The sequence below is a fragment of the Rattus rattus genome, chromosome 1, assembly GCF_011064425.1.
Source record: "Rattus rattus isolate New Zealand chromosome 1, Rrattus_CSIRO_v1, whole genome shotgun sequence".
Taxonomy (NCBI): Eukaryota; Metazoa; Chordata; class Mammalia; order Rodentia; family Muridae; genus Rattus; species Rattus rattus.
The window spans coordinates 177,598,461-177,611,739 of record NC_046154.1 but is presented as its reverse complement, the minus strand read 5'-3'; positions in this window follow the sequence as shown (position 1 = coordinate 177,611,739).

Sequence of the window (13,279 nt, the reverse complement as noted above, 5' to 3'; positions counted from 1 at the left end):
GAGAACCACTTGCCCTCCCTGCCCCCTTACCCCGCTGCCTCCCATCCACAGATCAAACGTGTGTGCCACCACTGCCCAGACACAGTCTAGAATTTTTGCCTTTTCATCTACATGAATGTATTTGATTTGCCACAAATACAGAGAATCTCCATTTGTATTTCTCAGCAGGGTTAGTCCTGCAGCCTCTCCCAAATTCTTTCTCACTGATTTGAAAGGCTACATTTCCCAAGTTCTAACCTCATCTTCCCCACAACCTATGCATTGAGAATGTATTTGTTTGTGTCTATTTTAGCACTGCAGCCATAACCTTGTGATCAGTTAATTTACCAGAGACTTTTGGCTATCTGATTATGTTATACTATTTCCACTAGAGAAACGGCAACATCTGAAAATTTACTATCCAAAAGTTCTTTTCCGATAAAATATATTGTTAAGACAATATGAGTAAAACTCTGGACATCATATTTATAAAATGCTTTATTTGAGACTACAAATGACTGTTAAAATCCTTCAACAAGGAAAACAACTTGATTTAAACAGGAAAAGGATATGAAGAGACAACTCACCAAAGAAAATGTGCACACACTCTGTGTAAACATATGGTAACTACATGTATAAGAACATACTTAAAGGTGGGAAGAGAGGTACATGCTTGTAACTACAGCATTTCAGAGTCCGAGGCAGGAAACTGTCAGTCTGAGAATAGCACACGATACATAGGAGTCCTGTAAATGGTGAGACCTGATCAGAGCACACACAAATCCCCCAAAACCAAACAAAATAATCATCTTCAGTCTACCCCCAGAGCTTTGTGTAAGGTGAAGGAATTAGCTGTGGAAAAATTATCTAAAAAACGTTTGCTATGCACCACTATTGTAGTACAAGATGTCTATGGGATACCTACGCTTATAGAACCTGCAAACAGCATTCAATAGCTTTCATTCATTTTATGTTTATGTCAGCAGCTTGAAAGCACACCTAAAAGCTCTAGAACAAAAAAGCAAATACACCCAGGAGGGTAGAAGGCAGGAAATAATCAAACTCAGAGCTGAAATCAACCAAGTAGAAACAAAAGGACCATAGAAAGAATCAACAGAACCAAAAGTTGGTTCTTTGAGAAAATCAACAAGATAGATAAACCCTTAGCCAGACTAACGAGAGGACACAGAGGTGTGTAAAAATTAACAAAATCAGAAATGAAAAGGGAGACATAAGTACAGAATAAGAGGAAACTCAAAAAATCATCAGATCCTACTACAAAAGCCTATGTTCAACAAAACTTGAAAATCTGCAGGAAATGGACAATTTCCTAGACAGATACGAGGTACCGAAGTTAAATCAGGAACAGATAAACCAGTTAAACAACCCCATAACTCCTAAGGAAATAGAATCAGTCATTAAAGGTCTCCCAACCAAAAAGAGCCCAGGTCCAGACAGGTTTAGTGCAGAATTCTATCAGACCTTCATAGAAGACCTCATACTAATACTATCCAAACTATTCCACAAAATTGAAACAGATGGAGCACTACCGAATTCCTTCTATGAAGCCACAATTACTCTTATACCTAAACCACACAAAGACCCAACAAAGAAAGAGAATTTCAGACCAATGTCCCTTATGAATGTCGACGCAAAAATACTCAATAAAATTCTGGCAAACCGAATCCAAGAGCACATCAAAACAATCATCCACCATGATCAAGTAGGCTTCATCCCAGGCATGCAGGGATGGTTTAATATACGGAAAACCATCAATGTGATCCATTATATAAACAAACTGAAAGAACAAAACCACATGATCATTTCATTAGATGTTGAGAAAGCATTTGACAAAACTCAACACCCCTTCATGATAAAAGTCCTGGAAAGAATAGGAATTCAAGGCCCATACCTAAACATAGTAAAAGCCTATACAGCAAACCAGTAGCTAACATTAAACTAAATGGAGAGAAACTTGAAGCAATCCCACTAAAATCAGGGACTAGACAAGGCTGCCCACTCTCTCCCTACTTATTCAATATAGTTCTTGAAGTTCTAGCCAGAGCAATCAGACAACAAAAGGAGATCAAGGGGATAGAGATTGGAAAAGAAGAAGTCAAAATATCACTATATGCAGATGATATGATAGTATATTTAAGTGATCCCAAAAGTTCCACCAGAGAACTACTAAACTTGATAAACAACTTCAGCAAAGTGGCTGGGTATAAAATTAACTCAAATAAATCAGTAGCCTTCCTCTACACAAAAGAGAAACAAGTTGAGAAAGAAATTAGGGAAGCAACACCCTTCATAATAGTCCCAAATAATATAAAATACCTCGGTGTGACTTTAACCAAGCAAGTAAAAGATCTGTACAATAAGAACTTCAAACCTCTGAAGAAAGAAATTGAAGAAGACCTCAGAAGATGGTAAGATATCCCATGCTCATGGATTGGCAGGATTAATATAGTAAAAATGGCCATTTTACCAAAAGCGATCTACAGATGCAATGCAATCCCCATCAAAATACCAATCCAATTCTGCAAAGAGTTAGACAGAACAATTTGCAAATTCATCTGGAATAACAAAAAACCCAGGATAGCTAAAACTATCCTCAACAATAAAAGGACTTCAGGGGGAATCACTATCCCTGAACTCAAGCAGTAGTACAGAGCAATAGTGATAAAAACTGCATGGTATTGGTACAGAGACAGATAGACCAATGGAATAGAATTGAAGACCCAGAAATGAACCCACACACCTATGGTCACTTGATTTTTGACAAAGGAGCCAAAACCATCCAATGGAAAAAAGATAGCATTTTCAGCAAATGGTGCTGGTTCAACTGGAGGTCAACAAGTAGAAGAATGCAGATCGATCCATGTGTATCACCCTGTACAAAGCTTAAGTCCAAGTGGATCAAGGACCTCCACATCAAACCAGATACACTCAAACTAATAGAAGAAAAAGTGGGGAAGCATCTTGAACACATGGGCACTGGAGAAAATTTCCTGAACAAAACACCAATGGCTTATGCTCTAAGATCAAGAATCGACAAATGGGATCTCATAAAACTGCAAAGCTTCTGTAAGGCAAAGGACACTGTGATTAGGACAAAACGGCAACCAACAGATTGGGAAAAGAACTTTACCAATCCTACAACAGAAAGAGGGCTTATATCCAAAATATACAAAGAACTCAAGAAGTTAGACCGTAGTGAGACAAATAACCCTATTAAAAAATGGGGTTCAGAGCTAAACAAAGAATTCACAGCTGAGGAATGCCAAATGGCTGAGAAACACCTAAAGAAACACTATCTTTAGTCATAAGGGAAATGCAAATCAAAACAACCCTGAGATTTCACCTCATACCAGTGAGAATGGCTAAGATCAAAAACTCAGGTGATAGCAAATGCTGGCAAGGATGTGGAGAAAGAGGAACACTCCTCCATTGTTGGTGGGATTGCAGACTGGTACAACCATTCTGGAAATCAGTCTGGAGGTTCCTCAGAAAATTGGACATTGAACTACCTGAGGACCCAGCTATACCTCTCTTGGGCATATACCCAAAAGATGCCCCAACATATAACAAAGACACATGCTCCACTATGTTCATCGTAGCCTTAATTATAATAGCCAGAAACTGGAAAGAACCCAGATGCCCTTCAACAGAGGAATGGATACAGAAAATGTACATCTACATAATGGAATATTACTCAGCTATCAAAAACAATGACTTTATGAAATTTATAGGCCAATGGAGGGAACTGGACAATATCATCCTGTGTGAGGTAACCCAATCAAAGAAAAACACACATGGTATGCACTCATTGATAAGTGGCTATTAGCCCAAATGCTTGAATTACCCTAGATGCACAGAACACATGAAATTCAAGACAGATGATCAAAATGCAAATGTTTCACTCCCTCTTTAAAAGGGGAACAAGAATACCCTTGGGAGGGAATAGGGAGGCAAAGATTAAAACAGAGACTGAAGGAACACCCATCCAGAGCCTGCCCCACATGTGACCCATACATATACAGCCACCCAATTAGACAAGATGGATGAAGCAAAGAAGTGCAGGCCGACAGGAACCGGATGTAGATCTCTCCTGAGAGACACAGCCAGAATACAGCAAATACATAGGCGAATGCCAGCAGCAAACCACTAAACTGAGAACAGGATCCCCGTTGAAGGAATCACAGAAAGGACTGGAAGAGCTTGAAGGGGCTCGAGACCCCATATTAACAACAATGCCAACCAACCAGAGCTTTCAGGGACTAAGCCACTACCCAAAGACTATACATGGACTGACCCTGGGCTCCAACCTCATAGGGAGCAATGAATAGCCTAGTAAGAGCACCAGTGGAAGGGCAAGCCCGTCCTGCTAAGACTGAATCCCCCAGTGAACGTGATTGTTGGGAGGAGGGTGGTAATGGGGAGAGGATGGGGAGGGGAACACCCATATAGAAGTGGAGGGGGAGGAGTTAGGGGGATGTTGGCCCAGAAACTGGGAAAGAGAATAACAATCGAAATGTAAATAAGAAATACTCAAGTTAATAAAGAAAAAAAATGTTGTATATACATCACGTATAGTCCTCAAGTAATGTGTACCCTGTGCAAAGTTTCTCATATTATTGACATCATGTTTCATCATACTAAGCTTATTATCATTAGAGGATAAACATAAAGCAACATTATTTTTTAATCAGATATTTGTTTTTGTTATGCGTGAGGGTATTTTGCCTGTATGCATGTCCGAGAATCACATGTGTGTCTGTAGCCCAAGGAAGCCAGAAGAGCCTGCAAGATCCCCTAGACCCAGTGCTATAGATGGTTGCCAGCCACCATGTGGGCGCTGAGAATCAAACCCTGGTCCTCTAGAATAGCAGTCAATGCTCTTAATGTTGTGTCATTTTTTTCCCCAGCCCAATAAAATCATTATTATCTAAGGTTCACACTAATGTTTTAGTTTGGGCTTTACATTTACAGTTATGTGTGTAGGCAGGGAATGAAAGAAAGATAGGATCTCTCACTACTGTGTTATTATATAGACTAATTGCACTGACGAAAGTTTTCTCTCGCCGAGTAACTACCTGCCAATTACTTAGCATTTTACCCTATACATCCGTAATTGTTCTTAGTAGATAAATAAATATACATATTATTCTGAAATGTTATTGGTTAAAGTAAACGTATCCAATTCCGAATTCTTGTTACTCTAAAATTGTCTTTGCTTTCCATGGACAACCCTCCGTGTTTCTTCTTGTCTCCCTTTTGTGTTCAATGAAGCAATGATTACGATGATGTAAACATCATTAGCAACTCTGCACTGTTGTAAATCGTGATTACACTTTGTTTCTTGTATAGGTGTTCTTTTTTTTTCCCCTGAAGTTTTAATTACTTTCCACCAAGAAGTGAAAGACATGTCTAATTATAATCAAACACCTGTCTATTGGTTTACATTTTTTTTTTTGAATCTGTATTTTCTTTTTGGGAGTTCCTTGCTGCTGACTCTAATCTGTATTGAAGTGTTTTCCTCAGCTGTAATTTTTATGGTATTCTCTGCTATCTGCCTTGGAATGACTTGTCTTACTCTGTTAGTAGATTATTCTAGGAGTCCCCAGTCTTCCCCTTTGTGACACATCTAGACTGTGCTCATTTGCATAAAGTAGAATCTTATTCTCCTAACGTCCCAGTACCTCTTGAAGGATTTCAGGTTAGCATTGGCTGAAGAAGACATTTGCTCCAGATTTGCAGACACCTCAGCCTGCATAACAAACCTTTGTTTTCGTGGAATGGCGGCTAGCCCCTACCTTATTCCACAAACTCTAGTTTCTTTCATTGGCCCTGAGGTGTGGTACAAAGTACCACATACTCTATAGCTTCTCTCAGACTCTTCCCTGAGGTCTGAGTCAGGGCTTGTACACAGGACATCCTACTCTCTGCATACATTGAGTCTGAACATGCTCAGCAGAAAATAGATGCGGGTTCTTGGAAGAGTTTTCGTGTGTGTTTCTGGCTACCCTATGGCCAAATGAGGGTTTCAGTGCATCCTCATTGGTCGTAGTTGGCCCTTCTTCCTGCCTATATCAAACTTGACTGGCCACCTCTTTTATTTAACTTACAGTGACTTCAGACCCCATACCAGTCACACCACCAGCTGTCAAATGTTATTAGTTGCTATATTTATTACAAATTGACTATTCTTTAGCACGTAAATGTTTCAGATTTTTTAGTAATATCTATATCACATACTCATGTTTGGGGATTACTCAAGTGGCTTACAGAGAGATGGTTCAGAGCAAGTATATGTTTGTGAACTTTTGTGTATAAAAACATACCCACAATATCTTAATGGTGAATGGCAGGTAGACATAGTATTAGAAGAATTTCTTCTTCTAATCATCGTTTGATTATATCACCATCTCCAAGAGTCCAGAAAAGAAAACAAATGTCCAGCTCTGAAATTCTGTGTGGTAACTGGGAGACAGTGAGGACTGGGTTGGTGTCCTGGTTTAACTGCCTTTTACAAGACATAGGTTATGTATTAGCATCTTAAACAACAGACATTTTCATATTCTTCTGAAGTCTTCTGAAGCATGATGCTGTTGGTCCCAATTCCTGCTTTATAGATATCTGCTACATTGTTATCACGTGATGTCTTCACTATATGAGTGTATTTTGGACCAGACTGCTGAAGTCTCTTCCAGGAACACAATCAGTATCCTGATGAGCTTTCCAATCTCCTGAACTCATGAAAACTTATTTACCTCCCAAAGGTCTCAGATGCTATCTCAATGAAACGGAGAGTTTCAGTATAGGTTTGAGATTCAGGAGAAATATAATTCAGTCCTTAGCTATGGATACTCCAGTCGGATATATGATCATGTACTCCTCATCAAGTCTCAGCATGATGCTTCTTCCCTTCTTTTCACTATACTTGTTTACGATTTCTGCTGAAGAGAAGTTGTGTTGCCCCATAGTGATGGTGAGTGGTCCCAGGTGTGCTAGGTAGGGAGAGTTATGGACATTGCTGACTCTTTATTAGCCTTTAACCAGAATTGTATCTTTCTGTCTCTCTGTCTCTCTGTCTCTCTCTCTGTCTCTCTGTCTCTCTCTCTTTCTCTCTCTCCCCTCCATCTCCTCTCTCTCTCTCTCTCTCTCTCTCTCTCTCTCTCTCTCTCTCCTTCCCCCCTCTCCCTTCTCCCTCTCTTTTTCCTTCTCTCCCTCTGTCTCTGTCTGTCTCTGTCTCTCTGTCTGGGCTACATGAGAGAGACAGAGAGACAGATCATGTAGCCCAGGCTGGCTTCTAACTCACTTGGAGCCAGAGAATACTTTGTTATGATCCCCTTGCCAGCATCTGAGTTCTGGGCTCACTTGTAGTGCTAAGGATCAAGCCCAGGGTTAATAATCATCATTCCTACCCACACTCTCTCTTGGGGCTACATCATTCTACTAATTTGTCTTCAGTCTCTTGATGGTTCTTATTCTATTTGAGCTTTTTTTTTTCCTGAAGTAGACAGATTTTTTATTTAATTTACTTAACTAGCCCAGTTTTATTAACAAGTATAACCTACCTATATTCACGCCACTATGTGGGAGATAACAAATGGTGTCTCAGGTAAAGTCACCCCCATAGGCTCCGAGGAGCCTCCCAGACCCCTGATCTCTGGTACATATTCTAGATGCCCCCCACAAGCACACTCCCACCAGACGCTGATTTCCTTTCAGTCTCCTGGCCCTCTGGCCCTGTCTCCTGTCTCTCCTGACCCTCATCCTGAACCAACCCCTTCCCCCATTCCCCTTCAATTCCTTCCCTCCCTCCCTCCCTCCCTCCCTTCCTACTTCCCTTCCTCCCTCCCTCCCTCTGCCTCCTAAGACTATGTAATTCCCCCTTCTAAATGGGATTCAAGCATTCTCACTTAGGCCTTCCTTCTCGCTTAGCTTCTTTGGGTCTGTGGAGTGTAGCATGGATATCCTGTACTTTATGGCTAATATCTACTTATAAGTGAGTACTTGTGCATGTGCTTTATTGCTCAATGGTTTCTATGTACCGCTTGCTTATGCTGCATGCTTTGTACATAACAGGTGAATGATAAATGTAAGTGGTTGGCTTCAGCTTTTCTTCCTGTTATATCTATGGTTATTACTACCCCCTGAGTTCACTCATCATTGTCTGATTTGCATATGCACATTCATTGTGATTATCAGAGCAGCAGCCACGTTAGAAATTTCTCATATGTCAGCAGGTTTTTTGAAGGTGTGGGTTACACATGTGTTTTAACATTACCATCTTTACTTGGATACAGAGGATTGGTTTACACCTACCTGCATAGTTTTTAAACTTGAATTTTTAAATATGTGACGTCCCCAAATGAGAATATTTGGAGTTTACATTGATGATCACGTGACTTCTCCAGTCTTTGGTTTTATCCACTATACCACTATACTTACTATTAACTTTAAATTCCAGTACCAGGACTCACCCAGTGGTCTACGATTTTTCCATGAAGTAAGTACATTAGACTCTGGTAGCTTTTGGGCTTTCTCCTTTCCCTGAACTTTAAATAAATTATGACACATTTATTTTGCAGCTGAATTAGGTGCCAGGAAAGATCAGAAAATCTATCTTCCATTTCTCGGATCAGGGCTGATCATCCCAGCAGTGTTTGTATAATGGCTTACTCATTATTGATCAAGGGTCTAGAAAGTCTGGGGATTTTGCATTTTGAGAATTTAGGAGTAATTTATGGTTAACAAGCGATGCTAGGAAGACACTTATTCTGCATGTTTTGTTGCTAAATGCAGCTGTCAAAGCCAGATGCCAAGAGGTGTAAATGTGAAGGGCACTGTCATACCAGCAATATTTCCTGAAGTCAAATATAAAATAACTCAGGAGCACAATGTTGTGCAGCCTAATGGTCCCTAGGCCTGTTTTCTCTTGGCATCGCACTGAAAAGCAACTTTGGTCATAAATTATGGATGTGAAAAATTATAAAATCTTATGTATTCAAGGCTGTGCTTTCTATCTGCTGTGAGTGCTGAAGATAGATCCCTTTTATGTTCTCAGATTCCCTTTTCAGTTTGCTAAGCATTTCACAAGGGAAGTAAGACTGCTACCCACCTGTCAAAAATTAAATTTTATAAATTGGCATTCTTGGATGAGCTGCCCCTGATGGCAGAAGGTTTGTTGGAGTCTCTAGCCCTCCTTTTTTCCCCTTACATAAACAATAATGGTATTATTGTTCTAAAGAGAAATAAAGACATGTTACTTCCATTTTAAATTGAAAATTCAGGGGCCTTTGATCATGTGTTTACTACGGAAGGACATAATCTTGTGTGACAGAAAGCACTTGTCAGCAGGGTCTTACCCAAGGGTGAGGATACAAACACTGAACGATTAGTTGGCACATACTGTACAAACCTGGAACACGGATATCTCCTACAATATCAGTATTACCTCTTAGTTTCCAAGTAAAGAGAAAGCCTACTTGGCTCTTGAGTACGTGCAGGGGATTCACAGCAAAAGGAATGCTTCAATATTATAAGTTACCATAGAAATCCTTAAACATTATAATAACCACATTGGCCTGAGTCATACTGTATTTAATTTCCTCTCATGGTGAATCCTTACTCAGAGATGGAAGGGGTATTTTTAATCTTCATGCTTAGTTTCTTCCTCTGTCACAAGTGATCGGCCTGTGGCTACAGCGTGTCGTTTAGCCACTCCTGTTTAAGTGTCCTAAGTATGTATCCTATAGACAAAATTACCTGACCAGTATGCTCCGAGATGGAGCATTATAAGAGGAACTGTAAGCCACCCAACTGTACGATAAAAAGTGATTGGTACTCCGTCACTTACTGAAACTTGATGCCTTTATTAATTACAAAAATACTTTTGGCCAAAACTAGTAGCTGCTACTAAAGCCACCATGAAATATTATGTTGAAATCTATATGTGACCATGTCTGATTTACTTCTTGTCCCAATTAATTTAGTCTGAATCCAATTGCAATTTCCCATTAGTGCAGTTGAATTCAAGGGGTGTGTGTGTGTGGGGGGGTAAAATACCATTTGAAATTCTGTTTGTAAGTGAATTAGGAAAGTATTTAGTTTTCTAACTATGCAGTACACAAAGACAGCTTAAGATAGTTTTGGAAAATCCATTTCACATTGTGTGAGTTTGATGCTTCTTTTCTGAAGAAAAGACACACATAGAATGTAAATTATCATAAGTGTCATTGGTATCTTAAAGTTTCTGTGATAGAGGGCAGAGTATCCTGAGTCAAATTTGTATAACGTTGGCTGAAATCCTCACATGCACTAGAAAAATACTACTAGCACTTTTATAATGACAATATGGAGAGTTAAAGGATTCTAGAAATGAAAAATACAGAATTTATATGATCATGAGAAAGTTTCATTAAAACACCAAGACCTAGGTCTTTGTAAAAGATGTACTGTTTAGATTATATTATAATATCAAACTTTAAAAAATTCCCTAATTAAGGTGATACTTCAGGCAGAATGTGATCCTGCATTAACTTTATTTATTGGGGCATGGTTTGAAAGGATTTTGTCTGTGTTAGTTTTGATATCTCTCTCTCTCTCTCTCTCTCTCTCTCTCTCTCTCTCTCTCTCACACACACACACACACACACACACACACACACACTCAATTGGTTTTCTTTCACTAGAAGACTCTGATAATGTAACAAACTACATGAGAAGCCTTGAGTGAATATACATGTAAAGACATTATTTAACCATTGAATTTATTATCTCTATATGAGCTCAAAGGCTTTTCCAGTGACATTCATGTCTTTAACTTGCTTTTTCTCTAATTTTTCTAAGATTAATAAACTATATAAAACCAAGCCCCACTTAAAACAAACAGCCAATAATTTTCTGCAAAATGAAATAATTTCCTGGGAAATGAAATTAATGACATCGTAGAAATTAATAGGAATTGGACCCCAAGGTTGGCTAAGTGTTAGAATTTTCCAGTATCAGTTTACAGGGTGCGGTTAGAATGTGCATTTAATTTATGAACTGTGGATGTCTTAAATTTGGCACTATCTACTGATTTTAGCGTTTTGGTAAATATCAGAAATTTCAGCATCTTTGGGAATGATCAGGCAAGGAAGATTTTTTTTTTGTTTTTGTTTTTGTTTTTGTTTTTTTGTTTAGGAATGATTCTCACCAAGTAAGAAGTTACTTGGTGACATTGATTGTCCTCATTGACTTGCTTGAAACGGAAATCATAGGAGTTTGAAAATACCTTCAGAGTCACAAAAGGAATATTAACCAGTCATGGTTTCCAAATCTAGGCTATATCTCAGAGGCAAAATGGGCATAGGTGGTACGTGGCTTGGGAGGACACTCGAACGTTGCTGTTGGACAGGATGAAGATCCATTAGAGAATCCTTACAAGGTTTATTGCCTGTGAGAAAGAAAATCACTAAACAAAAAGGAAAAACACAAAAGGAAAAGGTCTTAAGAACTTTTGCTTGTTTTCTGCCTCTGTTTATTAGTCATTTGGTTGGTAAGTCAGTCAGTTAGTTAGTTAATTTAGTTAGTTTTTACATCTTCCCAGGAAGCACATTCTGGCTACAGCAGGTGTGGCCCATGATCATCAAATCCTCTTAAAGCTTGATAAACAAATTGAAACGATACATCATTTTTTCCCTAAGACTTTGGCCAGTAGCTTTATTTGCGAAACTGAGTTTAGGCGTAAACCAAGTGAGGGCTATATATCTCTCATGAATGCAAGTCAGAAACCTGGGAAGGATTTGCTGGCTTGAAATGATGGCAGTAAGAAAATTGTCCTCAAAACTACCCTATTCGAATGATAAGGTCAAAAACTCAGGTGGCAAAGTCTTGGTTCTCTATGAAGCAAGTCCCCCGTGTGCTGTCTCAGCTGTGAATTACCAAGGCATTCGAGAGATGGGATGATCGTTGTTGATTCCCAGGTAATTAAAACAAGAGGAAAAGCCCGATCTTAGATAAATGGGGAGAACTTTCCTCCCCTCATCTGCAGTGGCCACAGCAACATTTTGTTGTTGCTGCTGATGTTAATTACAGTGAGCTTAGCTGATAGTGCTAACAATGGAGGCATTTTCTGTGCTGAACCTGATTGGAAGCTAAATGATTTTCATACAATCGTCTTCCTTTTTTGATGCCTCGAAAGGCCAGTGTTCCTCCAACTGTTGATAATTGCTTATCAATGTGAATTTGTAATGCTGTGTTCTCACGTTGCTCTTTGTCGAGAAATATTTGTCTTATCCTAAAGTCTATCAGAATGCCAATTTTTTTAATAGACCCGTAATAATTGTTTTCTCCAGCGTGGGAACAGTGAAGGAAAAAATTTTCTAAGTGTATGACTTAGCTTTGGTTATAGTCGAGAAAAGGGATTAGCAAGAGTACCATTCTGTGTTGTCTGAGGTTGAAAAGGATTTTGGGGACCGTCACACTGTGAGTAATGTGGTGTTCCACCCTTCTAAACCAGGAACATTGGTACCATTGACTCATGTACGTACACTCTTCTGTCACTGTGTTCTCCATGAGGTATTACTAATTTTCCAGCTTTTCTTGTGTGTTTGGTATGCATGCATGTAAGCATGTTTTCTCGTGTGTTTGTGTGTGCATACATACCTGTGGGTGTGGGTCCTAGGTTAACATCAGCCATTGTTATTCCCCCCTCCACTTTCTTCAGTGACATTGGCTCTCTTGGTGAAACCCAGTGTGAACTGATAAGGGTAATCTTTCTAGAAGGCTTGCTCTGGGGATCCTCTGTCTCCAGCTGCTGACACTGGAATTGCAGGCCACTGTCACACCCACTCAGAATTTACAGGACTTCCTCTGGATCCAAACTCTCATCCTCGTGTTTGTATGGCAAGCATTTGAACCATGGGGTTATTTCCCAATTGACTGTCTTTGTTTCTGTAAACGGTACAGACTGAACGGTCTATTAACACATCTAATAAGATAGCTTTAAATGTAATCCACAGAGAACTCAAATATGGTTACTGAATCCCGTTTTTCCTCAATTTTGATACAATTAATAGAGCACGTTTTGTGAGGCATAAAAATATGGCTGTTTTAAGGGTGTTTACATTGGGGGCTGAAGAGATAGCTCAGTGTCGAAGAGCCCTTAAGCCTTTTGCAGAGGATCTGGGTTCAGTTTCCAGCACCCAGACCAGGTGTCTCATAACCATATGTTCCAGGATATCTGAGGCCTTCTGAACACCCCCCATGATTGTGTATATAAATGTGTGTAACCCCACATATATACACA